At 45.1% G+C, this 25325-nt stretch overlaps 1 long non-coding RNA gene across 1 annotated transcript in view; it reads right to left on the bottom strand.

Moving 5' to 3' along the window:
- Positions 1 to 945: 945 nt before the first annotated feature.
- Positions 946 to 25325, bottom strand: part of LOC137333709 (uncharacterized) — a 38794-nt gene continuing 14414 nt past the window's right edge. The window contains exons 2-3 of the long non-coding RNA XR_010965970.1: positions 5085 to 5168; positions 946 to 1206 (exon numbers count right to left, since the gene is read on the bottom strand). This is a non-coding gene — a long non-coding RNA (uncharacterized lncRNA). The remainder of the gene's footprint in view (positions 1207 to 5084; positions 5169 to 25325) is intronic.

The following is a 25325-nucleotide window of genomic DNA, read 5'->3' as shown; positions in this document are numbered from 1 at the left end:
ATTTAACCAAGCTCAACTGAACATCTGTCAGCCTGGCTAGCTCATCCCAGCACTCCAGACATACACTTCCTATTGGTCTATTATCAAACAGCTTTGAGAGCAGCTGTGGAGAAATCTACGGGCCCAACCCTCACCCTCCTGGCAGAAGAGGAAAGTGCAACAGTGGAGAGAAACCCTGCAAAACAAAAACTTAAAACTGCTTTTTGAAACTCTATCAAAAGCAAATAATAAGAACGCTTCATTAGATTAATTTGTCATATGATTGTGCTCCTGCAACTATCACCATTGAAATTGGACCCAACTATTAACCTTATGCAGTTTTGTCTACGGCCATTAACATTTTAAGGACTGAAGTAGAATTTCTGCATCCAAACCAAAATGTAATAACAGTTTGGTTTGTTTAATTTATACTAAGCCAGTACGTTCCCTAATACTGCCTTCTCACATTCATCGTCAGGTGCGTGCACAGGATCAGTTTAAGATTTAATAGGATAGAAAGGACGCATATGCTTTGAAAGCAGAAAATAGCTTTCAGTATTCATGCCATTAAAATTCATGCTTTTGGAGGAAAAAAAACAGTTGATTCTGTTAGGATTCTATCCAAATTTAAATACAAATTCCAGCTTTTCAAAAAGATAGCACACAAAGGCTTATAAGAAAATAATTTGAAATAGTGAGCACTCAGCACTTGAAGATTTGAAGAGATGCTGATAGAGGATCTATGTGTGTGAGGGAAGTGAAACACTGACAGATCAGGATTATTGAATCTATCACTGTAATAAGCAGTATGATAATTTGACTTTAGCTAGAAGCTGCAGTAAGTGAAAAGTACATTAATTCGATGATTTCCAAACATTTTATAATTCAAAGCCCCTACTTCTTCCAGCCCATCCACTGTAAAGCTTTTCTCAACATTTAAAAACAAGTCATTTGTATTGTGTGATCTTTTAATAGTACAGGTAGATATTATTTACAAACAATATTATTAAAAAGTATGTGGCTTGACTCTGGTCCTGTGGTTCTGCCACCAAGTGTTCAAATCTTGTGAAAGACCGTGGACTGACAACATGTTGGGATCTCTTCAGTTCTGTCACATTGCAGGTTATTGATGTGGAGGGGAAACAGTTTTAATTCAGGCTACTTCTCTTCCTTTAGAGGTCCGGACTATTGTTCCTATGGCCAGAGGGAGTTCATGAACCCTGTTGTCTGAATGAGAAAGAATTGGTACATTTACATAGGAACATTTTCAATGTAATTCCTACTCCTTGGTTAAACACTGACGTATCAGTATGATTGGCTCCCATGTTGTCCCACTGTTCGTATACACTGCACTTCTCAATCTGGGGTGCAGTTTCTACATTTAGATACATTAATTGTATTTAAGCGAAGAAGTGTTAAATTGACCTAAATTCTCATATTAAAATGTTATCTAAACAGGCAGATTATTTAGTAATTTTAAGACATTATTTATTGTGTGAATTATATAAGCATGAAGATGAATTTGACATTTTGGAATTTCTTTATGGTTTTGTAGGTACAATGTGTAGCTTTTTTTTCTAGAATCACTGTGAATACAGTGCGACAGATTACTGATTAAACATCAGTATATTGAATTAGGTAAAACTACACGTGTACATTGATTGTAATGATAATAACCAAAGACTAAAAGGTACAACTACCTAACTTTTTTTTCCTGGTAGATAAACATCTGGTTCTTCTAATATTGAAGGTTAGCAATGACTTAGCCAGACTTAAATTCTTTATGCAGTTCTGACTTTATCTATATAAAATTATAATGTATTAAACTTGCCCTATTTTAATACAGTTACTCTTGCATTAGCATATTTCCTCCTACTTACTTGGCTCATATTCATAACAGTTGAAGGGACCATGTTTGAACTGAAAAACTGGCACACCTGATTCTCCTAATTTGGGAAGGGAGAGAAATAGGAAAGAGTTGTGTATTATGATGCCACAGTGACATCATGCGCAAATAATGTGACAATTCAGTTTGAATTATTTCATCATAATATACACTTTTTTTTAATGGAGAGCCCCTTTAAAATCTGTTTGAAATGATATTGCTGTATTAATCAATGCAAAGATAAAAAGAAGAAATTGTTACATAGTAAGTACATCTTTAATTCACCAATTTTTACAGCAAGGGTTTTCTGGCAATGTCTTATTCACTAAGAGAAAAAAAATGCTTTTTCCTGTTGATAAACTGGGATCTGCTCAAAGGATTAGAAAACAAGATACCTTAAGTAGATCATACTGTCATACTATTTGCTTCTCACTCTCAATTTACCACCAATGTCTACCTTCAAATGAAAAAAAATATCTAATTGACCACAGATAAAAATATTTATATAGATATTTTTAATATCTATGGTCTTATTACATCTTAACATTGGAACTCTATAGTAAAATTTTACTACGTGTAGCTTCTAAAAGCGTATTATGTTATTCTCCAACACTGCATTGTGGCTGTTAGTAAATCTAACAACATTCAATAAAGTTGCTGATGCTCACATAAGTTTCTAATAGTGTACTGTAATGCAGTGTAAACACTTGATTTGGTTTCTGACTTTTCACTGTTTTTTTCCCCTTCAGTTCACAGAGACTGCCAGCATTTCGGTTAAAAAAAACAGCCTCAGCCTCAAACGGTGCCCTTCCCCCAGCCAAAGCTAAGTGAACTAAGTTTGACCTGAATGGACAAGGACCTGCTGTTAACCTGTCAACTGACGATGGAGTGATCTCAAGATGTTGGCTGAGGGCAACGTGTGGTGATGCCTGACCATTTTACTGAAGTGATGATAACCATCACTTAGATTATGTCACTGGCTGCATTTTTTCACAAGAGTCTCCTCCAGGGAAGAAAACCCCTCTAGGTTTTTTGGTAACTGGAAAATGAGGATGCTCAGCCCCAACAGAGAAAAACAGAACAGATGACTTTCACATTTGTAAAGTTATTGAAATAATAGAATTCATCACGTACTTTCCTCTGTAAAAAAAAAGGTTAATTTATTTTGTGCTGCGATACTTTCTATTTGTTACTCTGGGCCATATCTGTAACAATCATAGTGACCATTACTAAGGTGTCTGCTACTGTACAGATAATTCATGAAATGACAGCTGTAAAAGGACTACTTACAGCATGTATTCCTCTTATTATGCTGACTGTGTGAAGCTCCTATTATTTCACACTGTAAGGATTAAAGTGTAATTGTGCTGTGCACATCCCATGAATTATGGGGATTCAGAAATCAGGTATTCAAAACATGTATAGTGGAACCTCGATTATCCACAGTCCCACTATTCACCTTCCTAATATTCACCAGAATTTTCATGGGTCAATTTTGCGTGAAATATTGAAGCTGAATGATTTTCATTAGTGAATAAAACATCTTAATAAGGTGCAAATTAATGTTGGCGATGTTATTGTATGATCACTTGTGTGTTTTTACCAAATTCTTTTCTCTGCATTTTAAACAGAGGCATTAACCCATTTAAAATAAAAGTACTGAAGAGAGAAATTAAGTGTTCGTAAGATAACATTGCTGACAGTGATTTCCAGGCTAATGAAACGACCCTAATCAAAGTCACTGATGACATCCTCTGTGACTCTAATCGCGGTGCACCATCCCTCCTTGTCCTTCTTGACCTCTCTGCAGTTTTTGACACAGTCAACCACACCATCCTCTTCTAATACGTCTCCTCCGTTGTCCAGCTGAGTGAGACTTCCCTCACTTGGTTCCACTCTTACCTATCCATTCATAGCTTGAGCATCACCAGCAATGGCTTCTCTTCCCACCCCCACACCATTACCTCCGAAGTCCCCCAAGGATCTATTCTTGACTCCTCCTATTCTTCATCTACATGCTGCCATTGAGAGACATCATCCGAAGACATGGGGTCAGCTTCGACAAATAAGCTGACAACACCCAGCTGTACTTCTCCACCACCTGTCTCGACCCCTCCACTGCCCCTGCGTTGTCAGACTGTTTGTCTGACATCCAGTCTTGAATGAGGTATAATTTTCACCAGTTAAACATTGGAAAGACCAAAGCCATTATCTTCAAACTAACCCCCCCCAACTCCCTCGCCATCAATTCCTTCCCGGCCACTGTCTCAAGCTGAACCAGACGCTCGCCACATTGGTGTCTTATTTGAGCCCAAGCTGAGCTTAGGATCCCCAAATCCTCTCTATCACAAAGAACGGCTACCTTTATCTCTGTATATTTGCCTGTCTCTGCCTCTGCCTCAGCCCGTCTGTTGCTGAAACCCTAATCTGTGCTTTTGTTCCCTTCTGATGCAATATTCTCATGCTCTGGTGGCCGGCCTCCCATCCTCCACCCTCCATAAACTTCAGCTCATCCAAACTTCTGCTGCCTACATCATAACCTATATCAACTTCCGCTCATCCATCAGTCTTGTGCTCACTGACCTACTTTGGCTCCTGGTCCCCCAACGCCTCTGATTTAATATTCTCATCCTCCTGCTCAAATCCCTTCACAGCCTCGCCCCTCCCTACCTCTGTAACTTCCTCCAACCGTAAAAGACTCCACAAACTCTGTGTTCCTTCAACTTTGGCCTCTTATGCATCCCCACTCCCTTTGCTCCCACCCCCAGCATTGGTGGCTGTGCTGTCAGCTGTCAAAGCCCTCAGCTTTGGAATTCCCTCCTTAAATCACTTTGCCTCTACACCACTCTCATTCTTTAAGACTATCTTTAAAACTTACCTCACTGGTCAAGCTTTTGGTCGCCACTCCTAATACCTCCTTCTTTTGCTCTGTCTCAATTTTTGTTTGAAAATGCACATGTGAAGCACCTTGGGATGTTTTCCTACATCAAAGATGCTATATAAAAGCAAGTTGTTGTGTTGTTGTTGTGATGCATCTCTTGTTAATTGTATTGAACTGGTTCTCATTCCTGTTACTAGGGTATTGCTGTACCAAATGTACAACAAAAATTTAGTGATTCTCGATTGTCCACCATTTTGCAGTATCCATTGGCTGTATAACACTCAGCGGTCAGAGTCAGCAGTGGAGAGAGAAACAGAGTTAACGTTTCAGGTCACTTACCTTTCATCAGAACTGCTGAACAAGGTAAAAGAGACAAACGGAAATCCCGTCGGAGAGAACAGAACTTCTTCATGGTGGGCAGTCCTGGAAGAGAATTGGCCGTGAATTAAACAATAAAACAAAAGTAAAATACTGCGGATGCTGGAAACCTGAAATAAGAACAGAAAATGCTGGAAACACTCAGCAGGTCAGGCAGCATCTGTGGAGAGAGAAACAGAGTTAACGTTTCAGGTTGATGACCTTTCATCAGAACTGTCATCCGCAGCATTTTGCTTTTGTTTTAGAAATAAAGTGCATGGCCATTGAACTCAAAACAGTTGTAAATTAAAGACAATGTGGTTGAAATTGCTTTGAGTGTGTTTTCGAGCGCAGAATGGACGTCACGATCAGAGTGCACACCTGATCACGTGGCTGCAAAGAAGACCCCAAATTAGTGCAACTCATTAACTCATTCATTAAAATACATTTGGCGGGCTGCCAACGCTACTCGCGCTGATGATTGGCAACTCACCTGATGGGGAGCTTCAATTTCGTGCATTCCTGATGTGATTTGAAGGCAGCCTGCATCTCTTAAAAGGGCAATGCACTTTGGCTGCATGGAAATATCTGTGGACAATGGCGAACACAGTCCTCCAATTACTGCAGCACACTTCACTCCACCTCCTTCTGCTCCTACTGCATTACTCGGCACCAGCTGCTCTCCTCACTATTGCTTCCTTCACCTCCTCACACCTCTGCCATCTTTCACACAATAGCAACACTATTCTACCCTGACATGTACATCCTCAAAACTTCTCACTACTCTAACACTTACACACTTTCTTCTTTTTTGCAGGGCAAGGTCACACTCAATAACAGGGAGCAGGCAGTCATCGGAGGAGGGCCACGTTTCATCCAAGTGCAAGTCTTGAAGAGCAAGTCTTGGACATCATGGGCAGCAGTGTGTCAGGTACGTGGTATCTGGCAAGGCTAGAGGACAAGTCCTGCAGGGTTTTTAACCATCTTCTCCTCCTTCCCAACTTCACTTAAATCTCACCCTTACACATGATGCATGACAGATTGTAGCTGCTTACAGAAGACACTCATCTGTCTCTGCTTACCCATGCCACTGAATGCTAACTCTTCTCCCTTTCTTACATTTGATGTCCAGAAGAAGCACACAGCCCTGAGGGAGAAAAGGAAGAAGAAGAGGGCAGAACTGCTGATCAGGAAGTGTCAATTGACCTTAGACTTCAGACACCAGCTCAGAGACTAGCACTGTGCGCAGCTCAGAGGGTAGGCTAGAGGGGTCTGCATGTGGAGATTCACCCAGCACTAGTGAATAGGAGCAAGGGCAGGGGGATAGAACGGTCCAGGAAGCAGCTCTGCTGCACAAGGTGCAGATGGAGATATCAGGGGCCCACTATACATAAGAAGACTGGTGGCAATGCACATGGACCTTCTAAGCGCACTGGCCTGCCTGCCTGCCAGCGAGCTTGCGCACAATGTCGGTGAGCATGGAGGAGCTCAGCAACAACTTGTATGCTGTCTTTCTGCCGGCATCAAGACCACGCAGCCAAATATGGAACGAGTGGTCAGCTCTGTGAGCACTGCAGGGGGACCCACAACTGTGCAGCCTCTGGTGACAGCTCTAACTGCCTTGATGGAAGCTCAGACTGCTGTTGTCTTGGCCTGGTTTCCAGCATCTCCTCTGGCTTACAAAGCCTGAAGGAGAGCTTAGATAGTGACTTTGCACGAGTCTTCACATCTATGGATGATGCTTGATTACTAGCAACGTGTTGCACTGTCGACACAAAAATTGTAAAAATTAAAATAGCTGAGGATATCATTTAGACAGAATTAGGAACCTCAAAACGGATCAGGCTGCTCGTCCAGATGACATCCACCCGGAGGCGCTTAAACAGATGGGACACGTGCTTTACGAGCTGCTTGCCTGTATCTTTAACAGCTCACTAGAGTCGGGGATTGTTCGCTTGGATTGGAAGGATACTCATGTAGTTCTGATTTTCAGAAAGGATTTTCAACAAATCATGATGTAATGGGGAAATGGGTGCTCATTTGGTAAATGATATTTAACTTAGATAAAGGTAGTATTATGCACGTGGGCAGGACCAATATCAAGTATATTTACACCCTACAGGGTACAGACTAAATTCTGTTGAAAAAGAAAAAGATCTTGGTGTAGTACATAACCCTCTTAAGGTTCATGAACAATGCCGTGAAGCGATAACCAAAGCAAATAGGATATTAAGTTGCATAGCCAGGCTGATTCAATATAAAACAAACACACCATTTTGTCCTTGTATAACACTTTGGTTAGGCCTCATTTAGAATACTGTGTCCAATTTTGGTTACCTCACATTCTGGGTGATAAAATGATTTTGGAAAAGGTTCACAGGAGGGCCACAAGAATGATACTCAGCTTAAAATGCCTTGGTTACCCAGATAGACTTAGAAAGCTGGGTATGTTTAGTTTAGAGATGCTTCGACTCCGGGGCGATCTGATACAGGTGTTTAAAATAATGAAGAGACTAGACTGTGTTTATAGTGACAGATTATTTCAATTAGATAGATTAGGGAGGACCAGGGGCCATGTGTATAAGTTACGCAAGGGCAGAACTAGGTTAGGCATCAGCAACATTTTCTTTTCCCAGAGGATAGTGCACCTATGGAACAAGTACGCTTGTGTGCTGAGCGCTGATTCGCAGCATACCTTCAAAAGACAGCTGGACCAGTCCCTGGATGGGGTGGAGATCACAGCGTACAAAAGGTAAGTGGAACACTAAGTAATATAAATCATGGTCAATGTGGTCTCCTGGACTAATTTATATGCCCAAAGTGTTCGGAGAGGAATTTTCCAGATTTTTACCCCTAAATCGGCCTTGGGGTTTTTTATCTGTTTTTTGCCTCTCCCAGGATATTACATGGCTGTTGTGAATCATGATGCTTAAGGCCTCACGACTATGTGGGGCAGGCTTGATGAAACAGCCGGTCTTCTTCTGTCCATTATTTTTGTATGTTCATAAGGGTTAGTCAGGCATTCCCATCACTAATGATGTCACTGGGAGTCTGCTGACACAGCTGTCTTTGGGAAGAGGAGCCTCCATTAACATGTCTGCCAAAGCGAGGTCATGTTACCTCTCTCTCTGCAGATGTAGGGGTGCAGGTGCTGATGGAACAGTAGAGAGCCCATAGCAGTGTGATCTGCGTGCTTCATCTATAGCTCCTCCTCTTCCACTGAACATGTCATCTCAGAGAATTTCCAGTGGCAAACCCTCTGGTGCCAGTAAAGAAAGCTTGAGGCAAGAAATAAAATAACAGCAACTGGTACAAAGGCTAACGAATGCCTAAGTGCCAGCTGAAAAAAAACAAGGACCTTTATAAATCTGTGGGCATTTTAACAGCCTTCCCACCTGCAAGTCTGCAGTGCCTCCTTCCCATCAGGTTTTCATGGATGTGTTGGAAATTTGGTGTCTGGTATGACAGTGTGCCGGGAAATCATGCGGTGCCCTTCTCCCCCCTTTTATAGATGCCAATGAAGCTTCCATCTGCTTTGGATGAAAGTTTCAGATGCCCACTCCAGGCCCGACTGGAGGGGCCCAAAGGCAGCAGAACTGATTTCCACCAGATTTCCTAATCTCTGCCATCTCAAGACAAAAATCAACCTCTTTGATTCCACAAAACCCTGTTGCAATGATCTTGCGATGCATCCTTACAGCTTTTACTGGTACCATTACCCAATTTTCCAGTCCTCAGTCCGTAGAATTATGGTAATATTATTATTAACTCCACTAGTATCAGCGATGTTCTTGGTCAATATAACACTGAGATCCACATTACAGATGGTGGATTGCCAAATAACCTGGCTCAGTGGCTTTGGACCTGTTTAGGTAATGTGGTTATTTACAGCAGATACAAGGACACTCAAATCCCTCTGAACATCAACATTTAATAGTTTCTCACGTTTTAAAAAATATTCTGTTTTTCTATTATTCCTATCAAAGTGAAAAATTTCACATTTCCCCACATTATACTCCATCTGCCACCTTCTTGCCCACTCACTTAACGTGTCTATATCCCTTTGAAGACTCTTTGTGACCTCCTCACAGCTTACTTTCCCACCTAGCTTCGTATCGTCAGCAAACTTGGATACATTACACTCGATCCCTTCATCTAAGTCATTAATATAGATTGTAAATATCTGAGGCCCAAGCACTGATCCTTGCGGCACCCCATTAGTTACAACCTGCCAACCTGAAAATGACCCGTTTATTCCTACTCTCTGTTTTCTGACCATTAGCCAATCCTCTATTCATGCTAATATATTACCCCCAATCTAGGGGGGGGGTAATATATTAGCATGGATAGGGGCATTACAATACACATTACCAGTTAGTATCAGCCATGTTTTGGTTACGCTGGACACCTGGATCAAGCCAGGAATGATACAACTACATGTAAGCATTTTCATGCATGCAACATAACCATAATTAAATTAATCAATATGCAAATGTTGACATTTAATGTCTTTGCTGCCTGCATTTATTCCAATAGCACATAAATGTATACAGATGTATAAATTGTAAGTAGCCATTTGAAATATTGGTTCTATGATAGTTTAAAATGATCCATGAGATTTGGAGTATTCAGTATCTATGTTTTCTTGGGCATTGTATCATAAGGCTTGGTAAAATTGTGCCTATTTAAAAAACTATATTGCTCATTTATGTGGGTGTATAACTGACATTCGCGGCTGTCAAAAGCTGTCTCACTCTGAAAGGTCACCAAAACCCACCATTCATGCTAAGCAGTAGGACTAAAAGATCAAACAAATTTTAATGCAGGCGCTGTCTCCTGCCAGTGAATTAATGGGGCATTTGCTGCTTTAGGAAGTGATTTCCCGATGCTGACTGTAGCTCCTAGGGCTGTAGAAACTGTCCTGTTCATATTATAGGGTGCTTTCTACAGCACTGGATCCAGCTGTAAATAACTGCATGTGTACAAGCATGTACCTACACAATTGTTTTAAAATCTGGTTGTAGCTTTTTGGGAGCACTGTTCATAATGGTACTTTGGAGTCAGCTACTTGAATATGGTGGAGGAACAGTGCATGAGGGGACTCATGGTCACCAGAGAGGCTGTAATTGAGGTGTACCACTTGGTCTACAAAAAACTGCAGAGCCAGTCAATCATCAATAATGCACTATCAGGTGGGAATGAAAGGTACCAGAGCACATCTCAGATACCCACAGAGCACATCTCAGAAGATAACGGGGGTGAAATTGGTCTATGCCAGTAGCGCAAAATGGGCTAACAGTCAGCCCGTTTTACATTGTGCCCGATTTTCTTTTCCAATCAGGTGTGGTGTAAAGTGGGCTGCTGACTCTCTGAGCCCGTTTCGTGCAACTGGCATAGACCAATTTCACTCCCAGCCACTTTATTCGTTTTGCTTTTCGACAACTGACATTTTGCTTTCTGCCTAGTGTAAAGATGACAGATTGCGAGGTATATTAAAAAGGAATACATTACATAAAGGGCAAAAGGGTAACTAGGGAGAGAGTAGGGCCTCTTAAGGATCAACAAGGTCATCTATGTGCGGAACCACAAGAGATGGGTGAGATCCTGAATGAATATTTCACATCGGTATTTACGGTTGAGAAAGGCATGGATGTTAGGGAACTTGGGGAAATAAATAGTGATGTCTTGAGGAGTGTACATATTACAGAGAGGGAGGTGCTGGAAGTCTTAACGCGCATCAAGGTAGATAAATCTCCGGGACCTGATGAAATGTATCCCAGGACGTTATGGGAGGTTAGGGAGGAAATTGCGGGTCCCCTAGCAGAGATATTTGAATCATCCACCGCTACAGGTGAGGTGCCTGAAGATTGGAGGGTAGCAAATGTTGTGCCTTTGTTTAAGAAGGGCGGCAGGGAAAAGCCTGGGAACTACAGACCAGTGAGCCTGACATCTGTAGTGGGTAAGTTGTTAGAGGGTATTCTGAGGGACAGGATCTACAGGCATTTGGAGAGGCAGGGACTAATTAGGAACAGTCAGCATGGTTTTGTGAGAGGAAAATCATGTCTCACGAATTTGATTGAGTTTTTTGAAGGGGTAACCAAGAAGATAGATGAGGGCTGTGCAGTAGACGTGGTCTACATGGACTTCAGCAAAGCATTTGACAAGGTACCGCATGGTAGGTTGTTACATAAGGTTAAATCTCATGGGATCCAAGGTGAGGTAGCCAATTGGATACAAAATTGGCTTGACGACAGAAGACAGAGGGTGGTTGTCGAGGGTTGTTTTTCAAACTGGATGCCTGTGTCCAGCGGTGTGCCTCAGGGATCGGTGCTGGGTCCGCTGTTATTTGTTATTTATATTAATGATTTGGATGAGAATTTAGGAGGCATGGTTAGTAAGTTTGCAGATGACACCAAGATTGGTGGCATTGTGGACAGTGAAGAAGGTTATCTAGGATTGCAACGGGATCTTGATAAATTGGGCCAGTGGGCCGATGAATGGCAGATGGAGTTTAATTTAGATAAATGTGAGGTGATGCATTTTGGTAGATCGAATCGGGCCAGGACCTACTCCGTTAATGGTAGGGCGTTGGGGAGAGTTATCGAACAAAGAGATCTAGGAGTACAGATTCATAGCTCCTTGAAAGTGGAGTCACAGGTGGATAGGGTGGTGAAGAAGGCATTCAGCATGCTTGGTTTCATTGGTCAGAACATTGAATGCAGGAGTTGGGATGTCTTGTTGAAGTTGTACAGGGCATTGGTGAGGCCACACTTGGAGTACTGTGTACAGTTCTGGTCACCCTATTATAGAAAGGATATTATTAAACTAGAAAGAGTGCAGAAAAGATTTACTAGGATGCTACCGGGACTTGATGGTTTGACTTACAGGGAGAGGTTAGACAGACTGGGACTTTATTCCCTGGAGAGTAGGAGGTTAAGGGGTGATCTTATAGAAGTCTATAAAATAATGAGGGGCATAGATAAGGTCGATAGTCAAAATCTTTTCCCAAAGGTAGGGGAGTCTATAACGAGGGGGCACAGATTTAAGGTGAGAGGGGAGAGATACAAAAGGATCCAGAGGGGCAATTTTTTCACTCAAAGGGTGGTGAGTGTCTGGAACGAGCTGCCAGAGGCAGTAGTAGAGGCGGGTACAATTTTGTCTTTTAAAAAGCATTTGGACAGTTACATGGGGAAGATGGGTATCGAGGGATATGGGCCAAGTGCAGGCAATTGGGACTAGCTTAGTGGTATAAACTGGGCGACATGGACATGTTGGGCCGAAGGGCCTGTTTCCATGTTGTAACTTCTATGATTCTATGATTCTATGATTCTATGATTATACTCATCTGTGCAGTTCCTGCGGTGTACATATTTACTGGGTTTTACAGCCGCATTTTATTTTAGGGCTATATAGTGAGGTGCGTGGAGGAACCAACATAGGATTGAAAGTACTTGGAAAAGAATTGTGAATGGGACTTTTTTTGTGAGATATTGGCATCTGGGTTGAAATGTTTTTTTGATTGGTGCTGAATGTGGCCATGGTTCCTCTTCCCGCCAAATTGGTCTGACGGGGAAGCAACAACGGCTTGCGGTTACAATGGCAGTCGGGTCCCAATGATGTCATCAGAGCCCAATGCGCATCTTTAAAAAGGACCCCAGGGGCTTCTGGTGGGTGTCCCTCTTGCCTGCTTAGAAGAGCAGGTTAACATCTGAGTCTGTGGCAAGACAGCGGAATCAGCAGAGTAAGTCCTTTGGGCTATTTTAACAACCCGTCCGCCTGGTTTCCTCCGAGTGGGCAGGGTTGAAATTATGGTCTGTAAAGTTAACATTACAAAGCATTTGATCTTATTTAGTAGATAGATCCATGATAATTGGTGTAACAATGAACAATAATCTTTTATACAAAGCTAGGTGGGAAAGTAAGCTGTGAGGAGGACGCAAAGAGGCTGCAAAGGGATATGGACAGGTTAAATAGTGGGCGAGTAGATGGCGGACAGAGAATAATGTGGGGAAATGTGAAATTATCCACTTTGGTAGGAAGAATAGAAGAACAGAATATTCTTTAAAAGGTGAGAGACTAAGACATGTTGGAAGTCATAGGGACCTGGGTGTTCTTGTACACGAATCACAGGAAGTTAACATGCAGGTACAGCAAACAATTAGGAAGGCAAATGGTATGTTGGCCTTTATTGCAAGGGGGTTGCAGAATAAGAGTAAGGACATCTTGCTGCAATTATTTAGGGCCCTGCTGAGTCCACACCTGGAGTACTGTGTACAGTTTTAGTCTGCTTACCTTTCTCTTTATTCATTCATGGGATGTGGGTGTTGCTGGCGAGGCCAGCATTTATTGCCCATCCCTAATTGCCCTTGAGAAGGTGGTGGTGAGCCGTCATCTTGAACTGCTGCAGTCCGTGTGGTGAAGATTCTCCCACAGTGCTGTTAGGTAGGGAGTTCCAGGATTTTGACCAAGTGACGATGAAGGAACGGCGATATATTTCTAAGTCAGGATGGTGTGTGACTTGGTGGGGAACGTACTGGTGGTGTTGTTCCCATGTGCCTTCTAGGTAGTAGAGGTCGCGGGTTTGGGAGGTGCTGGCGAAGAAGCCTTGGTGAGTTGCTGCAGTGCATCTTGTAGATGGTACACACTGCAGCCATGGTGTGCCAGTGGTGGAGGGAGTGAATGTTTAAGGTGGTGGATGAGGTGCCAATCAAGGAAGGATATACGTGCCTTAGAGAAGGTGTAACGAAGGTTCACTAGATTGATTCCTGGGATGAGAGGGTTGTCCTATGAGGAGAGATTGAGTAGAATGTGCCTGTATTCTCTGGAGTTTATTATAAAATTCTCATCCTTGTTTTCAAATCCCTCCATGGCCTCGCCCCTCCCTATCTCTGTATCCTCCTCCACCCCTACTACCCTCCGAGATCTCTGCGCTTCTCCAATTCTTGCCTCTTGTCCGTAACAGTTTTTCATTGCTCCACCATTGGTGGCTATGCCTTCAGCTGCCTAGGCCCTAAGCTCTGGAATTCCCTCCCTAAATCTCTCTGCCTCTCCACCTCTCTCTTTCTCTCCTCCTTTAAGACACTCCTTAAAACCTACCTCTTTGACCAAGCTTTTGGTCACCTGTCCTTGTATTTCCTTATGCGGCTCAGTGTCAAATTTTGTTTGATAATCACTCCTGTGAGGTGCCTTGGGACGTTTTACTATGTTAAAGGCACTACATAAATGCAAGTTGTTGTTTTATTTGAATTTGAAATATATATTTTTATCCAATATATATTTTTATCTCTTAGTGCTAGATTTGTCTCCCCACGATTAGGATTTACATTAAATTTATAATTGTTACTTGAACAACTGAACTGACTCCACCAAATTGGTAGACTATTAATGGATGTGTAGGAGGTCATCATTCTCCTGTCTTCCATTAGTTGCCTTTTAAATTTTGTTTCACTGCAAATTATTTTAACTATACAGTCTTATGAGTAGTCCATTTATCAGTCACATGTTTCTCCCTTGATTTATAGTCATACTTCACATGCAGGCATATTCAAGCATTACAGCTGAATTCATTGTGGAGTCAATAGACTGGTTTGGAACAGACTACATCTCTGTTGAACTTGGAACTGGGTTCCTTTGTAACAAGATGTATCTTTACTGTCAATCTTCATTCAGCCAGAAGAAATTCTGAATGAGTTGCATTTGAAATAAATAAAGAATTTACATTTATACAGCACCTTTTAAATCCTCAGCACCACTCAACGTTTCACAGCCACTGAAGTACTTTTAAAGTGCAGTCACTGTTTTAATGTAGGGAATCGTGGCAGCCAATTTGGCAATAGCAAGATCGCACAAACAGCACTGAGATTAATGACCAGATAATCTGTTTTTAGTGATGTTGGTTCAGGGATAGATGTTGGCCAGGACACCGGGAGAACTCCCCTGTTCTTCTTCAAATAGTGCCATGGGATCTTTTACATCCACTTGAGAGGTCAGACATGACCTCGGTTTAATGTCTCATCGGAAAGACGACATCTCCAACTGTGCAGCCCTCCTTCAGTACTGCACTGAAGTATCAGCCTAGATTATGTGCTAAATTCTCTGGAGAGGAGCCATTTGGCTTACAGGTGAGAGCGCTACGACTGAGCTTTGGGTGAGACCAAGTACAAATTTACCAGGGAAACAAACCCAGCAAAATCAGATTAAAGGGCCATATCCTAGAGTAAATTGTTAATCTGAAAAGAATAACCCAAATCCAATTTTTAATAAATATATTGGAGTAGAATTTCCATAGGAGAAATCACAAGGTTGTAAATGGCTGTTTACTCTGCTCCTCCTGGGCTTCTGCTTATCCTCCGCTGAAGCCATGGGGAGATAGCGAGAGAATCCCCTGCGGAAATTTTACCCCATTATTCCAAAACAAAAACATTTTTAAGAAACTCGGAGGCCTCCCTACTAGGGTCTGTGTTTCTGCGCTCGGACACTGAAACACACATTTTAAACTTCAGTGGGTTACGTCCGAGTTTGCGCTGCTGGCAGGAAGCCTTGTCCACCGGTAATGTGCATCAGAACTGTTAATGGATGGAAAATCAAGGACAACACGTACCTGAATTCCCAGTATGTGCTGTAGCAAAACCAAGCATTTTTGTCTTTGATTTAGCATGGTATTGATTTCTTTCATTCCAGCAAAATATGTATGATTATTAAAAACCAGCTTCGCTCACATAAATCACATCCCAAAGAAATTTGTACAGATTTTAGTCAGTTTGTTTGTGTCTGATGTCTGAGGGAAGGGCCAAGTCATTCAATTCAAATATAAACATCTTGTGGGATTTGTTCAATCGTGTGTTTAATTGGCAGCATTTTTTAAACATTTAATAGACAGTTACTTAAATCCACTTGCTCTGCTTCACTTTTTGGGAGATATTTATCAAACTTGTGGTAAAATCAGATGGGTCGATATTAACCCATCCATGACAGGTGGGAGAGGATCAGGGGCGGTTTAAAAATTAAAAATCACAAAACGCGACCCCAACCCATCAACCAGGGCTCAGGAAACCTGGCAGCTAAACGGAGACGGAAACATCTGGATTAATCAGCTAAGTGCTTTTTATAGCACTGCTGGTGAACTATATATATATATGAAAAGGTGGACTTACTAATTGTGTGAAGTAATTAAGACTACAGGAGAGAGAGAGAGGCATGTTTCAGAAATTCTCTCCAATTACTATTGGAGATTCCAGTGAGGAAAGCCCAGACATTACCTATGGCCAGTGGTTTCATACTTGCCTCCATGAATGGTACTCTAGGAAGAAAACCTATATACTAAGCAATTTGTTCTGATTTATTCATATTATCTCTGACTGGGATATTTTCCAGAGCATCTGGACTCATGAAGGTCACCATGACAAGACTACCTAGCACCACATAACTAGAATGAACAGAATGAATAGAATGCAACATAAAAGCGATGGACTAATGAGGCAGGCCATATTCAATATTATCTGGCAATATATAATAGAGGCTATTAATAGAGGCATTGAGTACAAAAGCAAGGAAGTTATGCTAAACCTTTATAAAACATTGGTTGGGCCTCAGCTGGAGTATTGTGTTCAATTCTGGGCTCCACACTTTAGAAAGGATGTCAAGGCCTTAGAGATGGTGCAGAAGAGATTTACTAGAATGGTACCAGGGATAAGGGGCTTCAGTTATGTGGAGAGTTTGGAGAAGTTGGGGTTGTTCTCCTTAGAACAGAGTAGGTTAAGGGGAGATTTGATAGAGGTGTTCAAAATCATGAATGGTTTTGATAGATTAAATATGGAGAAACTGTTTCCAGTGGCAGAAGCGTCAGTAACCAGAGGACACAGATTTAAGGTAATTGGCAAAAGAGCCAGAGGCGATATGAGGAAACATTTCTTTATGCAGCAAGTTGTAATAATCTGGAATGCACTGCCTGAAAGGGTGGTAGAAGCAGATTCAATAATAATTTTCAAAAGGTTTTTGGATAAAAACTTGAAGAGAAAAAAATTACAGGGCTGTCGGTAAAGAGCAAAGGAATGGGATTAATTGGATAGCTCTTTCAAAGAGCTGGCACAGGCACAATGGGCCGAATGGTCTCCTCCTTTGCTGTACCAACTATGATACTATGATATATTAGTTTAGGGTCCAGTTCTGGATTTAATTTTACTCAACATCATAATTCACTACAGTTCCCCTTTAAACATCAGTCAGGTACAGCTGGATTCTAGCAGTGGTGCCATTCTGGGTAAGATTTAGAATTTTCAGGTGCCTTTGACAACGTGCTGGAGATAGATTGAACTTGCAGATATCTTTCCATTCTTACTTTGGCACTGTCTGATGTCTGCCTCCTGATGTTTCAAAGGTGCGTTATGCACATCTGATAAAAGGAATGAGAAAGAGGAGGATAATTTTGCTGCTGAAACAAATAAAACTATTATGACCATGTGGGAGACATTCACTAATATTCCAGAGCAGACAGCAACTTAAAAATAAAATCACCAGTGATGTATTTTTCGGATGAAAATTTAAGGATAAGGCTTTATCCAACAGCCTGCCTTTAACGCATCACCTTACTTCATCTGACACGATGGGGTAGATTTTCGTTTTTACTGCGTGGGAGTTAAGCATTGCCTGGTGGAGTGTAGAAGAGGAAATCTGACTGGGAGGTTCACATGATCCGACCAGAACTGGACAGATTTTCCTTCCATTCATTTTAATGGAAGGAAAACCTGACAGGTGCTGTTACTGACGTGCAAACTGCTCTGCCAGGTTTTCCTTTCTGTGGTCAGCCCAGGAAATACTTAACGTCCAGGCAGTAAAGATGAAAATCTACCTTTATTTCTAATTGAACCCATCCAACAGTCATATTGCAGCCATGGCAGCAAAGAAAAAACTAATAAGACAAGAAGGAAAACACAGAGAACCCGGTCTTGGGTGCGTTCTCGGCGGGGGGGCCTCTAAAATCCCAAAATCGAGGAGCGGGACCGGATCGCGCCTCGATCCCGCCCACTTCCGGGTTCCGCGCTGATGTGCGGGGATGCGTGCGCAGCCCCCGCTGGTGGGAATCCCGCAGGCAATTAAAGCCAGCGGGGTTCCACTTGAGAGTATTTATCTAGCTATTTCAGGTCATTAAATGACCTGATTGAGCTGTTTTTTTAACAATTGTGGGATTTTACGGTGAAACGAGACTGTTTCCCATACTGGGGGAAACACTCTCACTCCCAACGGACGTGTTGCAGCCAGCAGCCCGTGGCAGCTGCCAAGGTGCATTCCACAGGTGGAGGGGGAGAGCCTTCACCAACGCAGGAGGACACTCCATAACATTGGGCAACGCCTGCCCTCCACCACCCTCCTCCAAGCAAGAAGATTCACCGGCGTGGAAGTGCAACCCCTGTGCGAGGACACACTTTTCTACCGTGCACAACCCCGCAGACCTACACCTGCCAGATGGGTGCTGCGTTGACATCCTCGGAGGACGAACAGCATGACCAGCCTCAGCAGCCTCGCAGTCCACGCCGTCCGCCTCAGAGACGTGCATCCCCACAACACGGTGCTGTGGCACATCCACCTGCACAGCAGGATGGAGGGCAACCGCAGAGAGAGATGCGTCGCAGGAGGCACTACCCTCCGCACAGGGTCTACAGACCGAGGCTCAGCTTCATGGACCTCTCTGAGCAGCAGTGCATACGTAGGCTCAGAGTCACTCGCCAGGTAGTCGCCGACATCTGCAGCCTCCTTAATGACGAGCTGCTCCCGGATGGACCAAGCAGCATCTTCTTACCCGTCGCCGTCAAAGTCACCACTGCCCTCAACTTCTTCGCCTCCGGATCCTTCCAGGGTGCCACGAGGGACATTACCGGGGTCTCTCAGTCGTCTGCACACAAGTGCATAAGGTAGGTCACCGATGGGTTGTTCTGCAGGGCCTCGACCTACATCAACTTCGCCATGGATGAGCGCAGCCAGACAGAGAGGGCGGTTGGATTCCATGATGTGGCTGGCTTCCCACGGGTGCAGGGTGTAATCGATTGCACCCACATAGCAATACGGGCACCTCCACATGAGCCAGGGCTGTTCATCAACAGGAAAGGGTATCACTCCATGAACGCCCAGCTCATTTGTGACCACCGCCAGAGATTCCTCGTCGTGTGCACCAGATACCCTGGCAGCTGCCACGATGCCTTCGTCCTCAGGGAGTCCACCGTCCCGCCCCTCTTCCACGCACCCAACACCGGCAACAGCTGGCTCCTCGGCGACAAGGGATATCCCCTGCACACGTGGCTTATGACACCTCTGAGGAACCCCATCACCGAACCACAGCGTCGATATAATGACAGCCACATTGCTACCAGGTCTACAATTGAGCAGGCTATAGGGCTGCTCAAGATGCGCTTCAGGTGCCTTGATCGTTCTGGGGGAGCGCTCCAATACACGCCACTCCGAGTGGGATGAATTATAGTTGTCTTCTGTGCCCTGCATAACGTGGCACTACAGAGAGGGGTGCCGCTGGAGGAGGCCCCATGCACACCCGCCACCCACATTGAGGACGACAATGAGGAGGAGGAGGAGGAGGAGGAGTACGAGCGAGAGGAGGAGGAACGACCCATGGCCCGAACACCGGCTCACCTGCGTGCGCGTCAGGCCAGGGAGGCACTCATATGCCAACGGTTCTCGTAACATCACACTGTGTGAGGCATTCACATGTCATAACGTGCACAGACGAGGGTCCATACAGGCTCCCTCCACAGAAGAGTGGTGCCTGTACACCTGCACCCACTGTATTATGCCCAATGGGTGGGACGGGGTGGTCGTCGTCATGATGAGGCGCACGGAAGGGACATATTGCACAAGCCGCAGAATTATGGACAAGAGGTGGCAGCATTGGTGAGAAAAAGTGAGTTTATTTTGTGTTGCCATTCAAAGACTGGAAATAAAAAGATAACAAATAGACAAACACCCTGGTGCAATCCCTGTGTGCTCACGGAACTTTGGGTTTTCGTTTCCTGGTACCCCTACGTGGTGCTACCCCTGTGGCTCCAGCAGAGGTAGTGGCAGGTTGCTCCTGTTCGTGCCCTGACCGGGTAGATGCTTTGGGCCGACGCCCCCTGGGTTTCGGTGCCCGTGAGGGCACCTCCACAGACTGCTCCTCCTGCACCTGTGCAGGGGCAGACTCGGCCACCTGGAGAGGATGGACTATTGCGGGCACTGGTTGAGAGGGGGGCAACGGGTGAGACGTGGGGGCACCTTGAGTAGCGTCCACACTTCCATTTCCCCGTTCACCATCTTCCCTCTCATGGCCAAGGCCCACATCACCCCTTCCACCCTGCTGGACGGCAGTTTGGATGACGTGGGTGAGACCTTGCAAGGCCACCTCCAATGTATCTGTCAACCTGTTGATGGCGGCAGAATGTTGCTCACCCTGAATCCGAACAGCCGTTGTGAGGGCCTGGTTGGACTCATTGGTGAGCTGTGCGTGACGCTCGAGGGAGGCTAGCCTGTCCTCCACCGCAGACGTTCCCACACCTACCCGCGACACTATCTCAGAGATGCCTTCACGTCCCTGCGACACTATCTCGGCGATACCCTCCAGTACCTGTGCCACCATTCCCCTCATGCAGGAGTTGGACTCCTCCATCCTCCGTGCGATTGTGGAGAGTGCGCGTGGCACCTCTCCCAGTACCTCGGCAATGTGCTGGTGCCCCTCGACGACTCTCCTTTTGACTGGTGGCCCCCTGGGTTCAGCATCTGGGTCCGGCTGAGCAGAGCCTGGAGAAGAGTGCTCCCACCGACGCAGACCCTCCGCGGCTGACCCTGCCACCAGGGTCTGCTCATGCTCACGTGTGCGCGGTGACTCACCATGTGCAATCCCAACTAACTGAGGGGCGGGGACCCACTGAGGTGTGCGTATCTGCGCTGGTGGATGCAAGGCTCATGTGTGACGATGCACCCTCAGAGATGGGCATGTCCTCTGAGGAATCGCCCTCAACGGAAACGTCGATTGCAGACGGCCCTGCAAGAGAACAGAGGGAAATATCAGGCATGTGACCAAATGTGGCGGTGCGGCATATGCCATGTGATGCTAAGATCATTCGCGCTCATGACTGCTGAGTGCCAGCTTTCCCTTACCGGCCATTTCGCCAGAACCAGCCTCGCCATCTGCCATGGACAGGCAATGTAGCGTGTGGCTGATCTCCAACGCCTCGACCTCAGCGTCTGTCAGAGCCACCTCGTGTGGCGGGCCCCCTCCGGTGCGTGCCCTATCGCGTGCGTTCTTGCACCTCTTCTCCTGTGAGGGCAAAACACAAAAACGTTATTGAGTGATGAATGCGATGTGAGACGCTTCAAGCATTGGTGTGAGTGGGTTGAGCGTGTGGCAGATGGATGGGAGGATGCGTGTGCCACGTGGCCATCCCATTGTATGGGGATTGGGGTGTGTGGTAGTGGTCGAGTGGGGACAGGGACGGTGGGTACGTGCAGGCACTGTGAGGATGATAGTTGGGTGGCTGTGAGGATTGGTGCGGGAGCGCAGTGCTGTCAGTGGAGATGGGGTTGTGAGGTGTTTGAGGTGATGTGGAAGACGGAGTGACGCAGAGTGCGTTAGTGTACTCACTTTCCCGGACCTGGTGAGGTCATTGAATCTCTTCCGGCACTGAATCCAAGTCCGGGTGGTGTTGCCCCTGCTTGTGACCTCCGACACCACCTCCTCCCATGCCCTCTTGGTGGCGCTGCCAGGGCACCTCCTTCCATCGGTGGGGAACAGCGTCTCCCTCCTCATACGGACCCCGTCCAGCAGCACCTGGAGGGCGTGGTCCGTGAATCGGGGAGCAGCCTTACCCCTGCGCTCCTCCATCCTGCATGGACTCTAGGTTGTGGCTGGAGGGGCTTTGGTGGACTGCCCCTTTAAATAGAGCTCCACCATCGCTCAGACGTCAATGCGCATGCGCAGGCCGCCAGCACGCAGCTGCGACGCGGGGAACCCGTACCTGCCGGCTAATTGCCTCAATTATGCCGCGATCGCGCGCGCAACGCACTCAATTCGGACGGCGCGTTTTTCACGAGCCCGACTGACCACCCGCTGAGAACCCGCACCCCTGGTAAAATCGGGCCCCAGGGATCAGACAAAACAAAGTCATCCATACCAGTGGGGTTCCGCAAGGCTCAGTACTTGGTCCCTTGCTTTTTGTGGTATGTATTAATGATTTGGACTTAAATGTAGGGGGCATAATTAAGAAGTTTGCAGATGATACAAAAATTGGCCGTGTGGTTGATATTGAGGAGGAAAGCTGTAGACTGCAGGAAGATATCAATGGACTGGTCAGGTGGGCAGAAAGGTGGCAAATGGAATTCAATCTGGAGAAGTGTGAGGTAATGCATTTGGGGAAGGCAAACAAGGCAAGGGAGTACACAATAAATGGGAGGATACTGAGAGGTGTAGAGGAAGTGAGGGACCTTGGAGTGTATATGACCACAGATCCCTGAAGGTAGCAGGACAGGTAGATAAGGTGGTTAAGAAGGCATATGGAATACTTTCCTTTATTAGCTGAGGCATAGAATATAAGAGCAGGGAGGTTATACTAGAACTGTATAAAACACTGATTAGGTCACAGCTTGAGTACTGCTTACAGTTCTGGTCACCACATTACAGGAAGGATGTAATTGCACTAGAGAGGATACAGGCGAGATTTATGAGGATGTTGCCAGAACTGAAGAATTTTAGCTATGAGGAAAGATTGGATAGGCTGGGGTTGTTCTCTTTAGAACAGAGGAGGCTGAGGGGTGATTTAATTGAGGTGCACTAAATTATGAGGGGCCTAGATAGAGTAGATAGGAAGGACCTATTTCCCTTAGCAGAGAAGTCAATAACCAGGTGGCATAGATTTAAAGTGATTGGTAGAAGGATTAGAGGGGAACTGAGGAAAAGGTTTTTCACCCAGAGGATGGTGGGGGCCTGGAACTCACTGCCTGAAAGGGTGGTAGAGACAGAAACCTCAACTCATTTAAAAAGTACCTGGATGTGCACCTGAAGTGCCGTGACCTACAAGGCTATTGACCAAGTGCTGGAAAGTGGGATTCGGCTGGGTGGCTCATTTTCGGCCATGCAGACACAATGGGCCAAATGGCCTCCTTCTGTGCTGTAAATTTTCTATGATTCTATACACCAAAAATTCACCTCAGGAAAAAGTGACGTCAGTTTGACCCCGACGCAATGTTAACTGCCGATCGTGACAGAAACACTCAGTGCCGGGCCCGCCAGTGAAACCTGCCAACAGACAGGATTGGGACCAGACGAGGCACAGGTAAGTTTAAAGTTTTCATTTTTTAAACTTTTCCTTGTGGCGCCCAGAGGAGCAGGGCTTCCCTGCCCCGGGTTTCCCTTCCCCCTCCCCTCCCCTCCCCTAACCGCGATCACCTTTGGAACCCTTCCTGACCACTTGACTCAGTGCTGGGGACAGTTCCCTCGGGTTCCCAGTGGCGGCCTCTAGCTGCGCGAAATCGGACTTCTTCCCACCGGCCACCTTGTCATTCCCACCGGATTCAGGGAGAAAGTCCTGCCTCTTACAAGACAACGAGGCCCTGAAGTCAAAAAGACCTGGGGCCTCGTCATTATGGGCGTTTCCCTCCCGTGCCGGCCCTCGCACGCCACACTAATGCCCCAAGTTCAGATTGGGCTATCATTCATGAAGGGGTTGCGCAATTATGTAGTGATTTTGTCACTGCCAATTTATTAGGTAATTTGTTCAGAATATATTTTCTGTGTCTCTCTCTCTTATTAGGGAGGATATAGTTTTCAGGTTCAAGATACAGCTAGGCCAGCTTGAAATGTGGGAAAATAGAGTCATGTGACTGGCAAGGTGCAAAATCCCCTCAAAGCCAACAGCTGCACAATCTGCTTTTGTTTGGCAAAAATGAAATCAAACAGTACAGTGACACAATCATCGCTATTCTGTTCAGACTCATCTGTGAACGTGTAACGAAAATGTGTTGAGACACGAACATGAGCATGAGAGGAGAAAACCCAAGGAGCAGCTGTACTCCGGATGGGAAAGTCTGCCACAGCAAAAGCTTCAAATAAACAAAATCTCTGTGATAGTAACTAAATAAAAGGCTTTCTAATAAATACACAAGATATCAAATTTAATGTTCAATGACTATATATTTCATGTATGAGTGAGCTATTCAGATCTTTTAGTAAGGAAAATAAACATTTGTATTATACTATTAATGAGATTGGTTATCACATCATTGGGTAATGTAAAATTAACATGTTTTTGTTTTATTTCTGCTACTCTTACTTACATTTTGTGTTGTCTGTATGGATATACGAAAAAGTTATCATTTTTTTTATTCGTTCATGGTATGTGGGCGCGCTGGCAAGGCCAGCATTTATTGCCCATCCCTAATTGCCCTTGAGAAGGTGGTGATGAGCTGTCTTCTTGAACCGCTGCAGTCCGTGTGGTGAAGGTTCTCCCACAGTGCTGTTAGGAAGGGAGTTCCAGGATTTTGTCCCAGCGACGATGAAGGAACGGCGATATATTTCCAAGTCGGGATAGTGAGTGACTTGGAGGGGAAATTGCAGGTGATGTTGTTCCCATGTGCCTGCTGCCCTTGTCCTTCTAGGTGGTAGAGGTCGCGGGTTTGGGAGGTGCTGTCAAAGAAGCCTTGGCGAGTTGCTGCAGTGCACCCTGTAGATGGTACACACTGCAGCCACGGTGCGCCAGTGGTGAAGGGAGTGAATGTTTAGGGTGGTGGATGGGGTGCCAATCAAGTGGGCTGCTTTGTCCTGGATGGTGTCGAGCTCCTTGAGTGTTATTGGAGCTGCACTCATCCAGGTTAGTGGAGAGTATTCCATCACACTTCTGACTTGTGCCTTGTAGATGGTACAAAAGCTTTGGGGAGTCAGGAGGTGAGTCACACACCACAGAATACCCAGCCTCTGACCTGCTCTTGTAGCCACAGTATTTATGTGACTGGACCAGTTAAGTTTCTGGTCAATATCATAGAATCATAGAATGGTTAGAGCAAGGAAGGAGGCCATTCAGCCCATCGAGTCTGCACTAGCTCTATGCAAGAGCAATGCAGCTAGTCCCACTCCCCCGCCCTACCCCATAGCCCTGCAAAATTTTTCCTTTCAAGTACTTATCCAGCTCCCTTTTGAAGGCCACGATTGAATCCGCCTCCACCACCCCCTCGGGCAGTGCATTCCAGTCCTAA

The sequence above is a fragment of the Heptranchias perlo genome, chromosome 2 (assembly GCF_035084215.1).
Source record: "Heptranchias perlo isolate sHepPer1 chromosome 2, sHepPer1.hap1, whole genome shotgun sequence".
In the NCBI taxonomy this organism is placed as follows: Eukaryota; Metazoa; Chordata; class Chondrichthyes; order Hexanchiformes; family Hexanchidae; genus Heptranchias; species Heptranchias perlo.
This window is presented reverse-complemented; position numbering and strand designations above follow the sequence as displayed.